At 40.8% G+C, this 23,840-nt stretch overlaps 1 long non-coding RNA gene across 1 annotated transcript in view; it reads left to right on the forward strand.

Moving 5' to 3' along the window:
* Nucleotides 1-6,855: 6,855 nt before the first annotated feature.
* The window catches only part of LOC115570355 (uncharacterized), a 177,702-nt gene continuing 160,717 nt past the window's right edge, over nucleotides 6,856-23,840 (forward strand). The window contains exon 1 of the long non-coding RNA XR_003981752.1: nucleotides 6,856-7,311. This is a non-coding gene — a long non-coding RNA (uncharacterized LOC115570355). The remainder of the gene's footprint in view (nucleotides 7,312-23,840) is intronic.

Genomic DNA, 23,840 nt, shown 5'->3' on the forward strand with positions numbered 1-23,840 from the left:
ATGTTTTCATCAATGTTCAAACTCAGAAATTCAACTTGCTAGACAGCGACGAGGGATACATCATGTCGTCTGTGAACATTTGGGCCCGAGTCACGTCATAGATTTCCATCAGCAGTGGTGACTGTTTAACGACAAAGACAGCAACACCCATGATCCCAAGCTGCTTCACAACGTCACCAAATGATGCCTTTTGTTTTGACGGAGAAACCCCAAGCAGCAGAAATGCCACGCTGTGCATTTGGATTTAAAGCTGAACTCTGTAGCCTGAATAGATTACCTCTAAGATCCACCCAGTAGCACTGAAGGCCAAAAGATTCCTACTGCACCTATCATACACTCAACTGATAACACTGTTTTTAACTCTTACAAACAGGGACCACAGGGACGTGGCAGCTTGGTTTATAGTTGCAGAGTAAGGCATGGCTTCTGAGAACAAATAATCAGGTCCTTAATCCCGGACAGTGCTGCACAATGTGTCTTAAAAACACTTAACTGCATCACCACTAATGGCCGTGCTGCCCCAGACATCCCATGCACCAGGGTGGCTTTTACTGTAAGCGGGGTTTGGATTTTATTTTATCCAACTTGTCATTTTAAATGTAAGTGTTGTTCTGGTTGACGTGAAAAACACCAGTTGTTTCAACTCAAATTGGTGCGTTGGGTTGGCTTTGCTCAAAAAAGTGCTTCTTAAAAGAGCTCTGTGTTCAATTTAGTGAGTGTTTCTTGTGCGGTGGAAAGATAGCTGAAACTGAGGCTGTCTACTGTCATCTGTGCAAGCGTACTGACTGTGCTCTGTAAAACTGCGTATTTGTCTGTTTTGGTATCTGTCATGAAGAAAGTGGTTCAGTTAAGTTTCTTTCTTTCTTTCTTTCTTTCTTTCTTTCTTTCTTTCTTTCTTCCTTCCTTCCTTCCTGCCTCTCCAAATTTAGGTTCACTTGTAATGTATTCCCATGCTACAGATTCTGTCCAGCGGCTAATTATAGCTATGTAAGCTATGGCTTTAAGTAGTGTTACTGACACTGCTGTGGGAGGAAGGGTTAAGAAATAAGCAAATGTTCCCACATTCCTTAACATTTTTCCCAGGGCTTTGATGGAGATGTTCCTTTGTCCATTTACTATGGTTCATCACGTCCACCATGGGGATTCCGTTTTGTTTTCATTGCTGCCTCAGTTATGTGATATACATGGTTAATATGTTGATGTTGGCACTCAGCTGAATTTGAGTTCTCAGGGCTGAAAAATAGCCTGAGGTGCCAACCAAGATGTTAAATATTTGCTTAAATCATAATTCTGTCTAAAAGCATTTAGTGGCCATAAAAGCCGAACTTTTTGACTCCTGAAAAACTAGAATAATACTGGATATGGGTACTTTCCAGCCTCAGGTATTTAATTAGTGGTTTGTGGTAGATGTTTGAGATGGTGAGGAGAAAGGATCTTATAATTCAAATATTACTCATTTAGAGTAAACTATAAGGTGCAAAACGTATGTACTTTAGAAATATGTGCAAATAGTTAAGTGGAGAAACAGATGTTAGAATGGAAGTGACCAAACAACCAGAAAGCACGTATTTTTATCTGCTATTGGGGTTATTTTGTTGTGAGTTCAACATGCACTTATACTATTTCAAAAGTGCAAGAATGTAGTCTTGGGATATTTTTATTTTTTATTTTCCTCTGAGAAAAGCTAGTTTATTCAGTTATGAAAAAAATAAATATTTCCGAGTTTGTGTGTTTACCTCATCAAAATTGTAAATATTCAAATCCTTCTCCAAAAACTTTATATTGTACCATCAAGTGTACGTACCTACAGTATATTAGTTGAGTGCAGTCTGGTGTGTCGCCACTAGAGGCTGCTCATGTATCACCAATGAAGAATGTGCATGTGAGCCACGCTGTACTGGCAGTCTCTTAGCATACCTATGTGTAGGATCCTGTACATCCCACAACACACACACGCACATATATAAACCCATACATACATTACATGCATGCCCATGTGCATTAATTTGTGTGTTTAGCATGTGTCTCTTTCTGAGAGAATTCTGCTTTCTGTTCTCAACCACACACTGTTGGATAACTGGGCTGTTGTTTGCAGAGAAACCTGATCCTGAGGCCTCTATAGATGGAATCCAGCTTCAGTTTGAACATTTTTAATAGAATTTTTTCTGTTCTTTTTTTTTTTTTTTTAATTTTTTTTTTACACCTCCTCCCACGTTCTCTTTTGCTTATTTTTTCTGCTCCCACCAACTCGAGTTTCAGAGCAGGAATGATGCTTACCGAGACACATTTGCAACGAGAGGAGCAGGCTTGTTGGATGGGCATCCAACCCAAACGGAGCTAGCGAGACTGGTAAACCCCTGCAGATTTAGCCACACAAGGCTTTGCTGGCACTATGGTATCCCTTTGGAGGTGGGCGGGTCTGCTTTTTTTGGACCCACATTTTCCTTAGCGTGCATGCTTGTAGTGAGAGAGTGACATTTATGCAAAACCTGTATAATTTCTTAATTAAATAGATGAGTGGACTTTCAAACATGTGCTTCCCTTTGGTCTTGGTCGAGAAGTTTACACAACTCATCCAGGATTTTTTTCTGTTGTGGTGACACAGAGCCGTCTTCCCAGTTCCTCAGTGCCATTGTAGGTGGGTTTTGTAAGCATAGGATTTTGAGATAATTGTCTTAATAACACAGCACACTACCACACCATACATGCAGATATTTTTCAATTCGGCTAATAACAGGACTTTTTTACAGTCAGTTTATTTTCATATGGGTCTCAATCAATCTTTTTTGACCAACAAAACAATCATAAGGGTGCCAAGAATAGAATAAAAAAAAAATCCAGATCTCTGTAGGAAAAGATACAAGGCATTATTTAAGAAAACATGTGTGTATATGTTTTGCAGCTTGAAATGTCAAAATGTCAAGTATCTCTGGCCGAGTGTAGATCCTCTGAGAATATCAAAGCTTGCTGGAGGCAGGACAATATATTCCCCCACCATCTGAAAATCTGAATACATGGCATACATGCGTTTACTGCAGCCATATAGACAGATGTGAACACACACACAGACACAGACACACACACATGCACATTTATACTGAACCACAGCTCTTAAAACAACCCTAGTTACAGCCTAGAGAACTCAGCAGTTTAGTGAAACATGATGCCCAAACCATAAAAGTGTGTTTGTGTGTGTGTGTGTGTGTGTGTGTGTGTGTGTGTGTGTGTGTGTGTGTGGTTTTGAGTGGTCTCAGCTGTGTGGGACACACTGCAATGACAACCAATCAGAGCTAATTCAGAATCAGAGTGGTTTTGACGGCTCCACGGTCTACCCGGGGGAACAAAGCCGTTTGTGTGAGTGTGTGTGTGTGTGTGTATGTGCGTGCATGCTTGTGTATGTGGTTGTGAGAGTGTGTATGTGCGCACACTTCTCAACTTCACTGTGCACTCCACCTGCTTCTCATTGCCCAAATGGTCTCACAAAACCTGTTTTTTGATGTATTCAGCACTTGTACTCAAAAGCTTTTATTCCATAGACACGAAAATGACAGAAATGTTTGAAAGGTATTTGAATTTGAATTGAAATGATCAAAGAAATCAATTAAAAAGCTCTCTCTGTGTCATTTTTTGGGGGAAATCCTTGCTGCTTACCGAATCTCTTTCTCATGTTTACAAATTTACCCCCAAAAGTTCTGTTGTTCATAATCAGCTGAGTTTTATGTTGTGTAGATTAACTATGATTACCAATAAGGTGCGGGCTAATTTCTGACTGAATTAAAGAGATGAGACACCAACTAATCCCACCGTCCATTCAACAATTTACTTCCACTCTCTCTGTAAAACAAAGATGTGATACAGTTTTATTCAAAAAGCATTCACACACCCCCTCAGCATAAAAGCACAGAACATTATGCTTCACCGCTTAAAATACTAACGGGTCGACAACCATCCATGACAAGGTTTTTTTGTTAAAGGGTAAGTTCACCCAAAAAGTACCCTACTGAAGTCGATGGCGACTTAACCGGATTTCCATTGGCATTTGGGTGAGTAGATAATGACTGATTTCTCATTTTTGGGTGAACTCTTCCTTCGATAGAGTTATCTTTCATGTTCAATCCAACAGCAATAAGTGAACGGATGGTAATGAGGAAGACTAGGATCTATGCTGTGACCGCAAACATACAGAGCATTGTAAACAATTCAACAACTCAGTAGTTATAAGAGCTGAGAGTCAACTTATAAACGTATTTGTTTTCCAAGGCATGTCGTCTTGCGTCAGTGCTGAAGTGGGAAAATCCAAATAAAGTCTATTTTGGTGATCCTAAACAAGTCATGCCACATTACTGGGCTCAAAGGCTGTATTTATCTTTGCTGGTGGTCTGACCAGTGAGGAGCTTGCATAGGAATATTTGGACACGAACATTAGACCTCATCCCTTAGAACAACAAAAATACCACTTGAAACAGGACAGGGAGAGGATGTGCACCACAACTGGGGAAGTGACGGCTGTTATTAGAGGGTGAATCAGGTAAATATGTCAGGGCTTTGAATCATTCACGTGCCACATATTTATATAAATCAATCCGGAATAATAAAAGCACTCTGGGGGTGGATTTGAGACACAATCTCTGGTCTATCTTCACGTAAGCAATTCCAGGTTGAGTGCCTTGCTCAAGGGTAGAGATTTTCCATCCCCCTGCCTAGGTTTTTCCCACCCTGTCCAGGTATGTGATCAGTCAGTTTCATGGTCACATGGTCTGCCACTCCACCCTTCAGGCTACGACCATTTGCAGTGTTTAGGAGAAAGCTGAGTTGGCAACATCAGGTCTTCAAAAGTTGGAGAAACATCAGCCCTAAGTCTCTGGGCTGGGGGCGAAGAGCCAGGGAGGGGAAAACCGACAAGCACCCTCCTCTGCTCCCCTTATCATCCATCGCTCTCGTTTTCTACGTGACGTGAAGCTGGCGTTCTCCCAATGGGCCCTGTGGCGATGTGTCAGTAGCAAGTGGAGAGCGAAGGAGAGGAGCTCAATTAGGGCCCATTGACGTATGGTCTTCACGCCTAACTATCTTCTTTCTCCCACCCCTGATAGGTAGCTCTGTAGAGGCTCACTCTCCCTCACTTGTTCGCTCAGTCACACATTTGCTACCTCGAACACCCACACACTAGCTGTCTCGCTCACTCGCGCGCTCATTCACTCATTTCCCTCTTCATTAACGCAGGTCCTCTCTATCTCAGGTAGATAGACTCCCATGCTCATTTATTCGCCTGACACCATGTGAAAACGCGGTCTTTCCTATTCTCCGCCGCTGAGCGAGAATATCTACTCAGCAACACTGTCGTTCACTGGGAATTTGACATAAAAGCTGCTGTTGTCTTCATGGCGAAATGTACGAATGACATGGCTAAAATGTTCCTTTCACTGCAGGGATTAACATTAATTGTAATCAAAAACATGATTCAAAGAGAATCCAAAATAAAAATAGTGGAAAAAAGGCATTCATTTGCTTTGATAGGATAAATTACCAAATCTGTTCAGTTGATCTAAAATCTAAATTCAGGTGTTGCTACAATGAGAAACAAAATGGCCACAGATCAAGGCTGCAAACAATGTTCTGGCTTTGAATACTACGAGGATCATTCTGTGTAGTGCTCAAGTGGTCTTCTTTTACGTTCTTCATTTTGTGTGTGTGTCCTCTCATTTCAAATAGACATGTACAATAATTCAGCCTTGTTTCCAATTTCTCCCAATGGCTACTCCGGATATTGCTAAAAAAAATTCCCCTGCGGCCCAAAAAGTGCCTTCGCTATACACCACAGTTGTAAAGGAGATCTCTGTAAATCTGTTACCAGGAAACCTCCAGCTACAAACATCGTCAATTATTACTCTTTGTTTTCTATATATATATATATATATATATATATATATATATTTTTTTTTTTTATTATTTTTTTTTGCCATTTGGGGTTAATCATTTTTAAACTTTTCCAAAGCCCAGAAAAGTAATTGTTTTTCTTTCATGCTATCACCGCTGTGAGGACGAAAACATAACGGTTCTGTTTTTACGCTTTGTTTTTTGTGTCTCAGACAAATGATGGTACTAACATGTTACCTATAGGGTTTAGGCAGATTCTGCTACCTCTGCTGGCTCTTGGTTTTCATGTTTCCAGCCTTTAAGCTAAGTTAGCCATCCATTCGTTATCTCAAACCGCTTATCCTTTTCAAGGTCATGAGGGGGGCTGGAGCCAATCTCAACTGATGGGGAGGTACACCTTGATATGCAGTTCATCACAGGGCTGACATGTAGGGACAAACACATTCACAACTACAGACAATTTAGAATAACTGATTAACTTTTTTTTGTTTGCATGTCTTTGGATTGTGGGAGGGTAAAACATGCAAGCTCCGCACAGAAAGTCTCAAACTGAAGTTCTTCTTGCTGTGGGGCAACAGCGCTAACTGCTGCATCGCAGTGCTGCCTGTAAGCTTAAGCCAAGTTAACTGAATGCTAACTAGTTCTTTTCATCTACCTAATTCTCAAATGGAAGGTACATGAATGTATTTTTTCAAAATGTCCTATTGTTCCTTTAAATAGTTCAATTACACTAAATGTCCTTTTCGGGATTAACATACAGCCTAGAACTAAAACTTTCCCTTTCATAATTGCTAATTTTGAAGTAGCCCTAAGCTGGTTGACCGAGTAGAAATTCAAATACTGCACAAGGCCTAATTAATGAAATAAAATTATTTTAAAGTGGTCTTAATTTAGTGGTCAGTCATGACTGCTTGCCTGATAGACCCTTTTCAAAGTAAGGTCAGACATTTTGACTGCGCATTAGAAAGAGCACAGGTGAAGTTAATCAAGGATGCACTCCATCTTTCTCTTTTTCTCCGACATTTAATACCACAAAGCCAGAGCTAAACATTTATTTATTTGTTTATTTTTTAAGTAAGCTCTGTTTTATTTTTGTTTCGCTTTACTTCTGCCGTGAGGGTAAAGGTCATGTCGGAGTTAGGGTCGGACCACCTGTGGACTATGCTAGCGAACATTTCTGCCATCATGGAGGTTGTCCTCAGGGATTTCAACAGGTACTACAGCGTTATGGGAGCAAAGACGAAGCACGGCAAAGCGCACAGGAAGAAAATACACATGGGCACACGCGAAAATGTCTGTTCCTGTCTTTGGGATGCTACAGCCGGTGCCATAATGGTACAACACCACCAAACGGCTACGAACATCTGCGTTAGCCAACTGAGGAGCGACAAGCATGGAGAGGAGGTCAAGAAGAACCTGCTGCATTGCTTCTAAAAGGTAAGGTTCTCCCTGGAGACATTGTTTTATGGTTTCTTTTGGGCTTATTATTAGTTGTTGGTGGACTATGTTTAGGTGTGTATTTTCTTTTCATTCGTCTCAATGTTCCTGTTATCTTTCACTCTTTGAAAATGGTTGGTCTGGATCACTTGATCACATTTGCATTCTTGTGCTGAGCAGTGATGGCTAAGAAGTACAAGAAGAGTGAGCTCATCTCTCACTCCAATGCTGTTACTACTGTAAGAGACATTGCTTCCTCTTTCTCTGTGTCTCTGCGTAGCCCTGTGATGATTTCTGTGTCCGTTTTGAACAGTTTAATATGGGTGGGTATCTGCTAACACATGCGATGTTTATATTTTCCTAGATAATGCACCTGTGGTTTAGCCCACTGTACTGTAGACCTACAAGGCCAGCATAGGAACAGCTGCTCCGGCTCTGTTGCAAAATATAGCCTGCAGCCCAGCTTTGCATTCAGTGTTTTCCAGTGTTGTGTGCATTGTTTGAGATTTTGTAGTATTTCTAAAGAAAGGAGTGCACGTATAAAGTGCTGTGGCGGGAAGGTCTGGACAGGATTTGGACAGTTTCAACCAAATGCAGCACTTTGGTAGACGTGGTACAACTGCCTATTGTTGCAAAAACAATTATAATTAAAAAATGCAATACTTTGGCTCTGATGAAGCATCCTTTGTCTGTTTGTAGCAAGGATATTTAATTAAATCTGGACACAGCCATGGAGACTGAGCCCTGTTCATTCCTGTGGAGGCTGCTCAGTGGCGCATGAAGCCAAAATGGCTTTACAAAAACACCCAGATCTTCCGTGTTGTTGGGCAAATATAGCATGCGCACTAGAGACTTCCAGTGACCGAGCTGGCTATCTTCCGTTGCAGCACCTGGCTAACTTGAATGGCGATAAAATAATCTAAATGTGTGTCTCTTCTAGATTTTTTCTAATTTTTGTTGGACCGAATGGCACAAAATATGACAGACAAATTAGTAATTTCTTCAGGGTTGTGACGCTCCAAAAAATTTACTCACCCTTTTCCAGACACTTCTTTTACAATATAAGCTTATGAGCAGAAGTACTTTTTTGGGCAGCAGTGCATCACGTGACGATGTAATTACACGGTTTGGCCATCATCAATGAATGGGTTAGGGTTCAAAAAAATTGAACTACTCAAGCAAAGTACCTCAAAATTGTACTTTAGTAGAGTAGTACAGTAAAATGTACTTATGCATACGTGTTCCAAATATCTGTTATCGGTCTCTTTGATTGCTAATAATTGTTTCTGTATTGGCCCCTAGTTAATGGTACACAGCTTGTTCAGCACGTTGCATTAGTTTGTCTTCATGATGGCGTCACATTTGGTTATTCCAGTAGGGCTGCTTTATCTGAGACTCAGAGAGATATTTTTATTCAGGCTGCATTACAACACAAAATCGTGCAAACAGCATCTGATCCATCATCATTTTGGGTGGTCACAATTTGGTTGTTTTTGCATATAAATGTGATTTTTAGAGGTGTGAACAGGGAAGCTGAAAGCAGAATAAAAATTCAGCCGTTGTTATAAGGCTTTGACAATAATGTCTTTCAAAATGCAAAAGTTTTAAGGCCTAACTTAACAGTCTCGTTCAACTTCCTGAGGAGCTGGGTGTCGTTCCTTCCCCTTTGTATTTTGGAGTGCTGAATTATTTCTAATAATTAATGGAAAATGTTCAGCAGTCTTAAGAATCTCTGACAATCTTTGAACCATCTTAAAACAGAAGAAGAAATGCAGTCTCTAGGTCTCTTACCTCCATCACTCCTCCTCTTCTTCCCCCCCGCTTGTTCTTCTTCTCCCCTCTCCCTACCTCCTTCCTCTTGACATGTGTCACATTTTGGGCTTCTGCTCTCGAGGGATAAATGCCAGATTACATGGTGTAGTATTTTTATCCGTAGTACATTAACCGCCGGAGCTTACAGCATCAAAGCTTGGAGGAGATCATCACACAAGCACGCACGCACGCGCGCGCACACACACACACACACACACACACACACACACACACACACACACACACACACATCAAAACTGAAATGGAGAGTGTAAAGTGCCTCCTTTGATATCACCCTCCCTCCTATTCCTAATTACCCCAGTGACACACATGCATGCAAACACACACAATGCACAGATGCCCTAGCATGGTCTCACACATGCACACAAAGAAATGAATACATCCTGGGAACCCGTGATATCTAAATCCATGAAAAAATGGTGAATTAGATGTCAAATGTTCATCTGCCAAAACCTGAACGAAAGCGGCCTGCAGGGCGTATGATTACACATTACTCATTCTGAAATTATGGCGATATTGCAACTACCTTTGCTAAATATGCAGAAAGTCATGAGGTGATACAGCTGTAAGATATGCTTAGCTTCCAGCCTCTTAAAAGCAGTGTCTCAGTCATGAACAACCCCTTTGGTATTAGCTGCAAATGAGTGTTCTTTCCTTGGTAGATGCTTACTGTGTGTTTAATTTCAGCAGTAGATGCATTGAGGAATTGACAAAAAATGTTGTTGATGGGTAATTTTGTTATTGGTGAGCAATGCACATGGACATGATAAATCTACTTTTTGATAGAGCAGATCAGAAAACTCTTCCCCCAGTTTAACATTTGTTAAACATAGCCTAATTGACATATAGTTACTAAGTTTTAGATTCCAATTTAGTGAAATCTGAAAAGAAAACATATCAGAGTTTCCAAACAAAACAACAGATAGCAAAGCAGTGACTTCTGCATGCAATCTATGTAGAAGATGATATGATGGCAATAAATGATCTTCTGATTTGTTTTGCCTGCCACAGAGGTTTGACAGCACTAGTCACAGAAACTTTGGATGGAAGGGGGATAGTGAGATAATAACACTTGTTTCTGTGCAGGAGGCACAGCATGAGCAGCACATTAGCAGAGAAGCAGCAGTGTCTCCATTTGTGTCTACACAGGATGCATTCAGACACAGTTGAGTTGTAGGTTACCTGTGATTAGGCAGCGCTGAGAGCCAAAATACACAAACACTTGGCAAAACAGACGACTGAAAAACAAACGCCTCTTGTGTAGACATGGGAAATGGCATACATTTAACAAGTGTTATAAAAGTAGCTAGAGTAGGTCTAACTGTAGCAATGGTCAAACAAAGAATTGCTTGAGTAATTGCTATACAAATATTTGCCAGTCAGCTTATGTGTTGTAGTGATGAGAGGTTGTAGGCCTTTCTCAGCTTCTTGCCAATTGCTGCTGATCTCATTTTTAGAATTTATCATAGATTTTATTATTTTTATTATTATTATTATTTTATTAGTAGTGGTGTTTCAGTGGTTGAGAAAAAAACAGTCTTGGAAATGGACCTAAAATGGCTGTACTGTATTTATTATTTGCTCAATAACTGAATAAAATCAGTCCAATTAATAGTAATATGAATCAAATTGAGATCATTCCGCCGGGTAATCAACAAAGGCAAAACTCAAGCTCATAGCAGTTTATGAAACAAAGCAAACACATGGTTTAGGTAAAATGGAAAGAAGCAAAAAGACATTCTCTCTCCAATTCTTGAAATTTCTCACCAGCTATTGGCTCATCTCATTCAAGTACTTAGAGTTTTCTCACTAGCTTATTGGCTGACAGCAGGACCTGATGTGGCCCATTCAGCCTGCTGAGATCGCTGCCTTGTTGACCTTTGGGTGCCGTCAACAGATCAATGAGGGGATATTTTGCTCTGTTTCCACCAGTGATGCTAGATGTGTGAAGAGCCTCACCCTACTTCATGAGGTCATTTAGGAGAGCTTGGAGTGGTGGGGTGAGGGTTTGTGCTGTGTTTATGTACATGTAGCACATTAAAGTCTGAAACAGTGTGTTTGTTCATGATAGGGATAGGTTGCTTGTAGGGGAGATGTAACTTGACTGACTTGTTGAGATGCTTAATTGGCCCTACAGTACATGCTGTTTAGGTAAAATCAATGAGGATCAATTCTTTGAGTGCCTCACCATAGGCTTCTGTGTGTCATCTAATAACAGGTGGAGAGTTTGCGATATTGTGTGTGCGTGTAAGTGTCTGTCTATACAGGTGGCTTAGTGTGTCCCAGACTATAACTCCTTGGATATAAGGTCGACTCCTGGATTACCTCAGGCCTCACTTATAGGCTCTAATAAGTTATGAGGCATTGCTTCTAAATGCTAAAGTGGTTCATCGTTCTGGTAATTATTAAAGAATTAATACTGGATTATGGAATCTCAGATTAAATGTTTTGCACCATAGTCTATATTAAGCATAAAAAAGACAAACATTCCCTCGTTGCACTTCTATTTGATAATTTGCTGCTGTTGTCTGTTTTATATGATTTAAATTTAGTTGACTTTATTTGGGTTTTGACCTTTGGCTATAGGGATTTTTGATGGACTATTTTATTTTTTATTTTTTCAGATTATATTTATAAATCTTAAAAAAAATCTCAACATCAACACAGTTATTGATAATATTAACAGGTTTTTGTTAGTTGCAACTGTACTGTTAAAGATCTATGTTGCATTACACATTTTGAGTACACATATTAAAAGGAGCATGTGTCAGTTTACTGCTGTTTTCTGTATAGGTTTTTTTTGCTTTGGGCAAATGAGAGTCGTTTGAGGTTGAGTGGAGTGTTAATGTCTGTCTCTGTTTCTCTGTGTGGGGTACATACTCCCACCAGGGGTGGCTGACAAGAGATGGCTGTGGCTTACCACACACTGAGAGTGCTGCTCTTCTTTAATCTCTCCCCTCTCTCTCTCTCTCTGTGTTTCTCTCTTCCCCATCTTAATTTCTCTCAACTCTGACATGTAAAAGCATTCCCTCCCATCTTAACCACGAAGCTAATCCTTCAGCAGGTTTTGGGGGGGAATCGTGCTGTTTTGGGGCTCTTTTACTGACACAACGGTTTAGTATCATAATGGCTTGCAAACACCTGTCCAATTAGGCTGATTGTGATGCACCTCAAACTACTAGACAGATCCTGGAGTGTGGCACAGAGATTTAGCAAAACACACTAAATACTTCTGCTCTAGAGGGATGTTTTTGCTGTTTGGTGACAAATGTCTTTCTGTAAATCCAGGTTTAGTGAAGGGTAATTGAGGGGGCTTCAAGAGTCAGTTGTCAGAAAAGGACAAAAGTCTTTCCGCTAAATTTAAGTTCCAACGTCAGTTTACTCCGTGTCACAAAAGTGGTGAGAATTACAGGTTGTCCCAGGCTTATGGGAGGGCTTTTTAAAACATTTTGCAGCATTGAATTCAAACATGTCTAAAGTTAAAAGTGGTGCACTGGCTTAAAGGTTTTTGTGTTTTTATTAAAAAGTTGCATAAGTCGTGGTGACAAGATAAGCAGAGACTGACATTTTAGACAGTATATTCGGAAACAGGTGATCACTCAAATTAGGAATTCATACATACATCGACAGCCCAGTCAAGCTCAACATTTTGCATCCATACTGAGTTTATACTCACAGTGCAACTATAAAACTCATGCCCCCTGTTGCAGCTGCTTTATTAATCTTAACTCCTCCACAGGAAATCTTGGTGAAATACAAAGCCGTTGTTATTTGAACACTGCAAAGTTGTCATGGTGCACAGGAATGGGATATTTTTGGGAACGGCATTGGATGGGAATGCATTCAAGGACAAAATGTTCAATATATCAAGCATGGTTCCTGCTCTGTATAGTTTACCAAAAACTTAGCTGGGTAAGTGCTCTACCCTTGGCAATAAATCACATTTCATGTTTTTTCTTTGTTTCTAAAATCAGTCTGGTAAAAAACAGGAAATGCCAAAAAACATATTTGGACTGATAGTCTAAGCAAGGCCTCCATTTTTCAAAGTGTTATTTATTTTACTGGCATAGATTAGGAATTTAAAAGTCTTTGAAGGCATTAAAGGTACTCACCCAACAGCAGAATCTAAAGGTTGGACTGGGCCTTTAAATGAGCCAAAACACCACTGTCTATCGGACTGTAATCTCTTTTCCCCTCTAGCTTCATAAAAATGTTGAACAGCCTTTCTCTGTGTGACCCGGGCCTTGTTCTCAATTAAACCCCATCGCCCTCAGCACAATTAATGGGGTTTTACCAAATTAGTTATTTCATTAGTGACAGGCTCCTATCTGCTGGATGGCTGTTCTACTATACACCATGTACATTTTTTTTCATATTAATTTTTCCTTGCTCCTTCATGAGCTATGCACCAGGGCAACACCACCCTGCTTTTCAACCTATAGTAGACTGTATGTGTTCACCAAATGCATATTCTGCATATATTGTCATATTTTTCTTTGTCTGTGCACATTTAGTCACTCTGAAGGTTTTAACTGTGTCTGTGTTAGTGTGTTTATGTGTGTGTGTGCTTGTAGTAAGGGGTGTAGCTGATGTGTGTGCTGCATTAAGTGTGAAGGCGGTGGTGGCAGCCTGCAGGCTCTAGTGCTGGTTTAGGAAGACATCACTCTCCAGGCCAGGCAGATAATGAAGCACAGTGTACAGAGACACAGATAAGACGACAGACTTATGAACATCTCTCTCTCTCCTTTCTCCGTCGCTCTCATTTGCTCATTTGGTCTCTCTCTCTCACACTCTTGCTTTCTCTGTCTTTTTAGGGCTCTCATCACACACACACGTACAGTAGACACAGTGTGTTTCTCCCTTCCAGCCAAACACACTCGTTTTCTTCCTGAGCATGATTAGAAGAAAATAGTTGTCAGGGGAAGTAGGAGAGAGACAGAGAGAGAGAGAAAGTAAGATGGAGTAAGAGAGAGAGAGATGAATGGAGACATGAAGGGACATGTCATACCATTCACAGAGCACTAGGTCTGACAGGAACCCTCAGGACATGGCACTCGTTTCAAGTGGGGACCAAATGGAGGTGGCACCAGGCTGTCAGTGCTCTCTAGTTAATTAGAAGACATTGCCGTTCTGGCTCGGAGAGGGCAGTTGGAAATCACAGTCAATTACATCCAGGTTATAACATGAGTTTGGCACCGCAAATCAGCTTGTCACAGCTTATCTCATGCTGACCATAATGGCTTCATACCATACATTTACAGTCAATGATGGCATGTCTGCACGTATTCTAGAGTTTGTTACGTAGCTATGCAAAATTTAGTTTATGGCTATCATTCAGGAATAAAAAAAACAAAATGACCACATGTAGTTTTCTTTTAGGAGTGTAGCCTTGCAAAACAGTTTGGTATGCATATTGGTTTCAGAGTCAGGGTTTGGTATGTTATCGCCAGGGGAAAAAAAATAAATGTAGAAAACAACATTTTTGTAACTGATTTTATTTCATCGTGTCATTGATACTCCAACGTAAGACTCCGACCTGTTACAATACAGGTGAAGCTTTTGCTTGTTTCCATAGAGCATGCACAACGTACTGAAAATGCACATGTGAAGGCACATCGTATCGAGGCTCAAGCTCTTTGACCATATGCGTTAACACTGTGTTCTCTAACACAGCGATAAACACTCCATTAAGTATTGCTTTGGTGTGAATGTGCAGTAAAAGGCTGTCTGAACGCTATGAGGAGGAGGACTTTCATTCCAGTCTTTTTGTCGTTTTCCCCCTAATGGATACATTCAGGTGATTCTGTCATAAATGACATGTTTGAAGTGTTTCCAAAGACATACCCGTCTTCAGTTGAACAATGTCAGCATACAGTTTGACCCTAATACCTGTCTACTTTTGCTGTACCTTACCGGGAAATGGTACAGGGTTTACCTAACGAAGAAAGTCATATTAGCCAACAGAAGCGTATGACTTGTAAAGAACGGCTCTGAACGAATACTTGGATAGTTACACCCCTCTTTTCTATGAGTAACCATTGTAGAATGATTTTTGATCAAGAGAATTCAGATAAAACTCAAGAAACAACTCAAAATCGGAAGAATTCTCATTTTTCGACCGCTTTGATTTCAATAAAATTACTGCAGATTAAAAGCCAGGTAGAAATTGCAATAATTGAAAAGTTTAGAGGATTTTGAAGTCTGTTTTTACCCATCACAAATGTGTTGTGAGCATTTTTCTTCATTCAAATATTTTAGAAATCAATTTTGAGGCAGCCCCTGAGAACTTCCCATTCCCATCTGACACACCTTTTTATATGCACTCTACTGTTCAATATAAGAATACAGCCAAAAACAAACTGAAAACAAAAACTGAGCATTAGATAGAAGTATTTCAGATTTTTTTTTTTTTACTACCTTTGTTTGGCCAGATGTGAAAATGTGCATGAAATCTCACATTTGGCCTTTCCAAACAAGTTCAGTGAAAATGTTTCTACTCTGTATGCAGAAACTTTCAACAACACCATCACCAGCAAACCACTCAGTGCCTGATTCCCATCTCTAAACACAAAGGAAAATGCCTGTCAAGTCTTGAAAGAAATCGTGTACCTGCATTTGAAAATCCATTAGGCAAGGCGTGGAAGCTGGAGTTACCGAGAGCAGTGGAAGCAGATGAAAGGGGTGACTCATTCAATGGTGCTGCAGTGTATTTTGAAGGTGGAATATGGTTTCAAACTCGGTCACATGGGTGAAAACAGAAAAGCTTATGGAGACACGGTCATGCTTCTGTGTAGGTATTCATCGGCATACACTCTTGGGTATAGACATTGACATACACATGCACAGATGCATGCACATTGCCCTCTGTGGCTCAGGCTCCCTGGTGTTGAAACCAAAAAGCTACAGGAAGACACACAAATCACTGCTTGTAGGCAGAAAGAGAAGAGGAGGAGGGCAGGAGGGGTAATCAAACGAGAGAGCACTTGAGAAAACAGTAGGCTGTTGTTCTAGTGCTGCTGTTCCCATCTTCTGTAAAATGAAGGCCTGTTCTTCTCTGTCCATCATCTTTGCTGCATTCTTCAATCTCCCCATCTTTTAGGCAAACCCTATTACCAGAAAACCGCTCTAACACTACCTCAGATTGAAAAGTAAGTGCTTATTGTTTTCATGTACTGCATTTGCTGCTCTCCCCATCTCCGTCTCTCCTTTTCTTTGGTTAGAAAAAGCCATGTAGGCCCCAGCTTTTTACCATTTGCGATGGCTGAGAGCCACGCTCGTTTGAGATCGCTGCACTTAATATCCATAAGAAGGACAAGAAATTCTGAAATACCTGTTTTTAAGTTGGCCTCATCTGGTGTTGTTCTCCTTTCAACCACTCAAAGCCAAATGAAATCAGTCAGGGATAGAAAATTGAGGCTTGCTAATGACCAGAGTGAAGCAAAGATCATAGACCTCGCATGCACTTCACTTCAGCTGGAATTGGGACATAGGAATGAAAAGGATGAGTCAATTAGTATCAAACGTCTTCATTTCTGGTCAATTCAATTATCTGCTTTTTTTTTTTATTTGTATCAATTGTGATGTATTTTCCATTCAATTTTTTCTCCCAGTTTTGTTGCCCATTGTACTATGCATTGCTCTCCTTATTGCTGCTAACTTGGCTGTTTGCTCTGTGGAATGTAGACAGCCATGTGTGCTGGGAACTAAACCACAGGTCTCTTTGGTGGTGATCGGACGAAATGTACCCCTGCTGCACCTGTGCACCCCACTGTGTTGTGAAGGACTTGAGCACTTGAAAACATGTGCTTTGGAAAGCTTATATGGATTAAATGAACAAAGGGAAATCTTATCTGAAGTTTCTTTTAGAATATTATAATTTAGATAAATAAGATAAGATGCAAGCGTTTAACCTGAAAAGTGTCCCTAGTAGATAGTAGAGGGGATACCTGTTATTAGTAGTTTATTGGAAACCTTGTAGTGTTTAGTTACAATAATCTATAATAATGAAATGCTCAATTTCCCCCTTGTCATCTGGTAGGGATTGAGGGGTATGTTACAAAAACCACACAGTAATGCAGATACCTGCTGACATGAAGCAGGTCCTCCTACTGATGAGCAGGTCTTACGCTGCACCATTGCTGCATTTGGATCTGTTTATTCCCTTTGGCAGTCAGTGAAGGATGCACTGAAAACACAGTTGTAATATTCTTCCTATGATTTCATGGTATCATTTGGAGCTTTCCTTTTCAGTGGTTGATTGCAGGATGGTCTGCTGGCAAAGTAAACACACGCACACACACATGCACATTTTATTGGTCTGACTATCTTGTTCTCATCCCAAACACTCGGCAGCATTTACATTTTCCCCCAACCGCATCCACCGCAGACCTAAAACATCAATTATTTCAGCCATGTTTTAAATTAGGTTCTGATTGCAGATGTCATGTGACTTGCTGTAAGTAATCTATATTTCACTGTAATTGCACAAGACTGAAGAGACTAAGAACAGCATGAGGAGATAGAGGGATGAGCATGAGGAGTAAACATAATTGTGTGTGTATGTGTATATATGTCTGTGTGTGTGTGTCTGTGTGTGTATCTATCTATCTATATATATCTATATATCTATATATCTATATATATATCTATATATATATCTATATATATATATAGATATATATATATAATCATGCATGGTAAGGCTTAAAATAACATTAAAAAGTAATATTTATGGACATATTTAGGCCACATTAACTGCCTATGCAGCACTCTCCAATGTAAATGCACATTAGCATATATTATGACTTGGTGAGCTATGCAAATAAGCTGCCTTAATTAGGGATAAAAAGTAATCTTTCCTTCTCAAGCAAGTTTTCTGTAGGCAAGTGGAGCACTTGGCTGTCAACAGGGAATTAACTAAACAAAAGCTCAGTGGAAAAGCACAACTTTTCCTCATCTCACTAATTCCCAGTGTTTTCTTAGTTAATGGTGTCATGATTTGTGCCTCACTCAGGGGTCTCAAAGCTCCTTCGCTGTGGACTCAGGCTTTGAGCAGCTTCAAACCCGAGCTGAAACAGTAAATGTGATTGGACATTTCTGGGTTGGCTAGATGGCATGTTGGATTAGTTGGTGTATTAATTATGCTCTTAGACAATCAACAGCTAAGACTAAGGCTACACTTTGATACTGAGCTTCATTTCTGCATTGCTGAGCGTATAAGTCCCGCTTGGATATGCGCTGAACCAGAAACATGAGTTTTATTTTATTTTCCTTTTTAAATATAGTACATCTTTTGCATACCAAAGAGACACATGGAACTTGTCAAATTAGTAATATTGGCTTCTATGACTATAAGCCCTTTCCTTCACACAATTTTTATAATAAGTACACATCAACCCTCGGTATTGGTTTGTTTTTAGATCATAGCTGGTGGGATATTCAAGTGGACCTCGAGTGTCCTTGCTTGACCTCTGGAAAGAACAGGTTTATGTTACACTTTTGTAAGATTTACACGTACATAATGATGGCATCTGCATTTTGCATGAACACTGTTAAAGGTATTTGCTTTTTTGAAAACACATTTCTGAACATTTTTGGTTTGTTTTATCGCTCACTTCATACCCCATTCCAGGTTCAGTTTTTATTGATACATCTCCCCATGATAAGCGTTCACACCAAAAGAAAAAAGACATAATTTCAGAGTTCAAATATTATTACCATACACATAAAAGAATGTTGTGCAGCATTTAATGGGTGGCAAGTACATCTGAACACCCCCTGAAAATGTTGTTTTTGCCAACTTCCAGTAGTTTGACTTCTCACCTTGCTGCTGCGCTGATGTACAAGTGCACTCTGTGATCTTGTAACCACCCCTCACTGAAGGGGTGGTTATAGGCTCAACAAAGGACTGCAGCCAAGTTTACATCAAACTTAGAATTGCAATTTTGAGTCCCACACTTTTGCAGTTGATATTCTTGTGACAAATGTAATGTTCTAAAATCTTTGATATACTCTATAATGATAAATAAATAAATATTGGATGAAAATGTGTTTTTAATCTAATTTTCAACACATATTATTTAATCATAATCAGAAGAGGTAAAGATATTAGTGATTATGTGGCAAATTGTTCTACTCTTGGCTTTCATTGCATAGATACTATATGGTGGAGTGCCTTAGCTGCAGTTCCTGTAATTGCCAGTAGTTGTAAAAAGAAACTGCACCTGCACTGTTTTCCTCAAAAATAAATCCTAGTATTCCCTTTAGTTAACTAGGAACACAAGAATGAGCAATGAAATAATGGAAGTTTGTTATGATGATTTCATCCATTATATTAACAATTAGATCAGAAATAAAATGGTTTCTTTTAGAAGCCTTCTGATTTTTAGCTGGTGTTTTTATGGTAATTACCGTAAAAAAAAATGATGATCAAGCCTCCTGTCAGTGCATTTGGGAACAATGTGCCTTGTGTTCTGCGACCAGCAGACTCCACCAAGTCATATGTTTTCATGAGGTTTCTCCGTGTGTTTTTGGCCCAACTTTGTCCAGGGTCCAAGCATTTCCTGGTTTGGTCACATGGTCTTTATTGATTTTTTCTTTCTTTTTTGATGCCACTGGCTACTGTGCATCACCTGGGAATAAGGAGTTGTGTGTTTGATTTCATGGAGTTATTAGAGAGACACAGGGGGCTTGGGGTAGTTTGAGGAGCCTATAGCATGTTTACACACACACACACACACACACACACACACACACACACACACACACACACACACACACACACACACACACACACACACCTCTGCTTGGTAGGGGCCGATTGTTTCAGATGATGGATGTCACACTCTCACCCGTCAACACAGTGCCCCTGCTGCTTTTAATTGCCCAATCAGAAAGCTGGAACATTTGTTATTGTGGGGCAGTTAGGGCCAGATGGCAAACAGTACACAAATACACACACACACACCAGCTCATGCAGACGCGCACACATAGGTACACAGCATCTACCTCACTTTAATCATCGTTTGATTGGGGGTGAACAATGACTAAAAGAATACGAGGTGTCTGTGCTTCCTGTATGCACAATGTTGATGACAGTGCCTTGTGGTTGTCACAACACATTAAAACATTATGACACCTGTAAGTACATGTTCTCTTTATAACAGTCCACTTTAATCTCAAGAACAACAATCACAATTTAGCAATGAATAACAGCGGGGTTGTTATGCTGACACGGATCCATGACAAAACACCACATTTTTAGACAGATAAAAAGGAAGTAACTATAGAGAAAAAATAAAATCTAATCATTTTTGCTTTGGCTTCACACATATCTCCTTCGTGATGACTCTGTCTCCGCTGTTGAGCTCTCTGCCAAGATCTTTCCCTTGGGAAGTCAATAAACTCTACCAAATCTAGTTTATACTGTCAAACTATGAACTCAAATCAAAGTTATACATGTCGTCTTGAAGCAGTGTGTGCCTGTTTAGTGTCAGTACTGTTTGTAGAAAAGATATGGGACATAAGGTCTACTCCTCTCACACATTGCCACAGCTGAATGACAGCAAATGTTGTTCTGTGCAAGAACAGAAGGGGGCAGTATTATACCAGAGAAACTTAGATTTGTTGTAACCCATTGCTTCATATTTCTCCCTGTCTGTCTCTCATTGGACCCTCTCCCTCTGTCCTCTCTTGATATCACTTTTTCCTCCACATTCAGCTTCACATCTTTCTTTTTGTATGCATGTCTTTCTCTGATGTCTTTTGCTTGAACACACACACACACACACACATACAGTACAATAATGCATATGCACACACACACACACACACGCGCACACAGAGCCACACATGCGCAAGTGTAAAGTAATCTCAAGTCTGATACACCCCGCTCAATTATGAGCTACAATGCGTGTAATTAGAAAAGAATAAAATGCATTTCAGTTTTCATTAATGAATTTCATTGATTGGCTCTGTCTCTTTGTTCCTTGTTTTGATGAAGTTAACTTTGAGGGGGATAAACACAACACTTCCAGTGCAATCAGACCGGCCGCGGACGTGCGTGCGTGTGTGTGTGTGTGTGGCATCGCTATGTGTGTTTTCTTTGGCCGATTTGCAGTTGGTGTGTCTTTTTAATCTGTCCAACAGGAGAAAATAGAAATAGGCCCTACCACAAAGCGTACAATCGTAACAGAGAGAGAGAGAGAATTAAAATCAGAAGAAAGAAGTAATAAATCATGGGATGAGATTGGGAAAAAAAGGCAAGAGACAGTGTTAAAAAAAGGAACGAGTGGCACAGAGCAGGCTAGAATAGATGAGGTGAGGGGAAAAGACATAATTGGTAGTGTGTTTGGGGACATCTTGCTGCAACAGAGTAAAATAAACCGCAAATATATGAGTTGGAATAAGAGAGAGGGATCCAAATTGAGAGCACTCGTGTATATTTCGGACTGTACAGTACTGTGTGTGTGTTTGTGTGTATGTGTGTCACGGACTTGTTGTGTTAGTTGGCGGGAGTGCATGCCAACTCTCTGCATATGTATGTGTGTTTTTTTATGCCAAGTGACCGTGCATGGATGGATGGGTGCACTTAATGCCCACACCTTTTGTTTTCATGAATTTTGTGTTTGCCACAAGCATGTGTGTGCGTTTACTCAGTGTGTGTGTGTGTGTGTGTGTGTGTGTGTGTGTGTGTGTGTGTGTGTGTGTGTGTGGTGGAACAGAGGCTCTGTGTCAGCAGTGGTGTGCCCTCAGTGAGCCTGTCTCTAATTACAGTCTAGGGTTTCAGCGTTTCAGCCCGTCCATCTCCCTGTTTAAACCCGGCTAAGGCAGCCAGGCCCCACTGAGCCAAGGTAAACCATACAGCTAATTAGACAGACCAGCTTCCATCTCTGTACCAAAGGGGGAGGTGGGTGGGGGGCAGTAGGGGTGAGGGTGGTGGAGGGAGGGGCATGAATGGAGAGAGGGAGAGTGTGAGAAAGAAAATGATAGAAAATGAAAGGAAGGAAAGGAAGAGGGAGAGAATTCTACAGAAGGAAGGGAGGAAGGAAGGAAGGAAGGAAGAAGAAGAGTTATTGAGACTGAAAAAGGTTGGGAGACAAAAAGGAGAAAAAAAGGTTTTTGAGATTAAAAGATTACTTTTGTCTTTTCTTCATTTTGGAGTGTAAACTCAGTGTCAGAAGTTAAGAGCAAAAAGCCTGCAATATTATAAGTCGTCATTGTACAGAACACCCCAAACACTTCATCAGACACTTCATCAAACACTTCATCAAACAACATCTCCCGCTAAATTGTTTCAGTTTCATTTGCACATGCTCACTCTCGTGTGTGTGTGAACGTGGGGGAGCCAACGGGGGGGTGAGGCGGTTTTTGTGGCTGTACAGTGTTAGTCTAAAGGTGTTTTGACACCCTCTAGCACGTTTCTGAACCCAAAAGTGATTTGCATATTGTAAACAAATGTAAACGGGGGGAGAAGGTCATTGGTCAACCTGGGGCAAGCTAATCTGCATAATTGGCTCCGGTGGTTCAAATTATAGCCTGCCGCTGCTCTGCTGAGGGAGGGAAACTGAGGGGGAGAAAAAGGGAGGGGTGCAATTATGGTCATATGCAGCCAATGAAAAAAAATTGTCGTTTTTCTTTTCTTTTTTTTTTTTTCCTGCAGCCTTTGCCTCTCCTCCCTGGCTTGTTCTGACCAATGAGAGTGCTCTGTGCTGCCCGACAGCAATCAGAAATTCATCTCGCTCCACGACAGCTAAACCCCACCCCCCTCACAAGGAGAGACAGGGAGGGGGAAAGTGAGGGAGACAGGAAACGAATGAATGAGAGAGAAATGGAGAAAAGAAGAAGGAAAGAATGAAACCAAGAGAGAGTGAAAGCGGGAGATGGCATCTAGACTCTTGCCAGCCTGGGCGGTACAAAATGTGAGAGGGGAAGGCGCAGGGAGGGCGAGGTTGGGAGAATAAGGGTGAGAGGCAGACGTTGGCTCTGGTGAAGGAGCTAAAATGAGAAGAGGACGGAGAGAGCAGAGAAATGGAGGGGAAAATAAGATGCTACTGCAGTCAGAGATAGGGTGACAGATCTGTTCTGCTCGCACCAAACACCATTTTCTCCTGCCTGTCCTGTCCCAAGTGGAAAAAAAAGCCACATTTGCAGATTCTACCTTATCGCTGAAATACTAGAATTCATGTGTTTGTCTGTGTGCGTGTGTTTGTGTGTGTGTGTGTGTGTGTGTGTACAGGGAGAGGTTGAATAAGGGCACAGTAAATAAATCATGGGGGGCTCATTGGAAGAAGGTCACCGACTGGACCCTGCCTTTACTCACACACACATACACGCACACACACGCACGCACACACACACGCTTACACACACATCTATGCGTGCTGACAGGCCCCTGCCCCTCATTTCGGGGTGCTCTGGGTGATTCTCCCAGTGTAATGGCTTCTACCCCATTTCCAGTCTCCTGTCTGAAAGAAATCACACACAGACCCTCCAACGGTAGCTCACACACACTGACATACACACACCTGGCCAGTCGGGCATTGGGGAAAGGGAACGGATGGAAACAGTCGGGTAAATACATTCTTTTGTAGATATTTGGTGTTTGTCTGCATCGGCATGCTGTTATGTGCCATATAGCCTTATCTCTTATTATTTTTTCTCTCAGCATTGTCCACCGCATTGTGTATTTCCAGTTG

This window comes from Sparus aurata, chromosome 19, assembly GCF_900880675.1.
Source record: "Sparus aurata chromosome 19, fSpaAur1.1, whole genome shotgun sequence".
Classification (NCBI taxonomy): domain Eukaryota; kingdom Metazoa; phylum Chordata; class Actinopteri; order Spariformes; family Sparidae; genus Sparus; species Sparus aurata.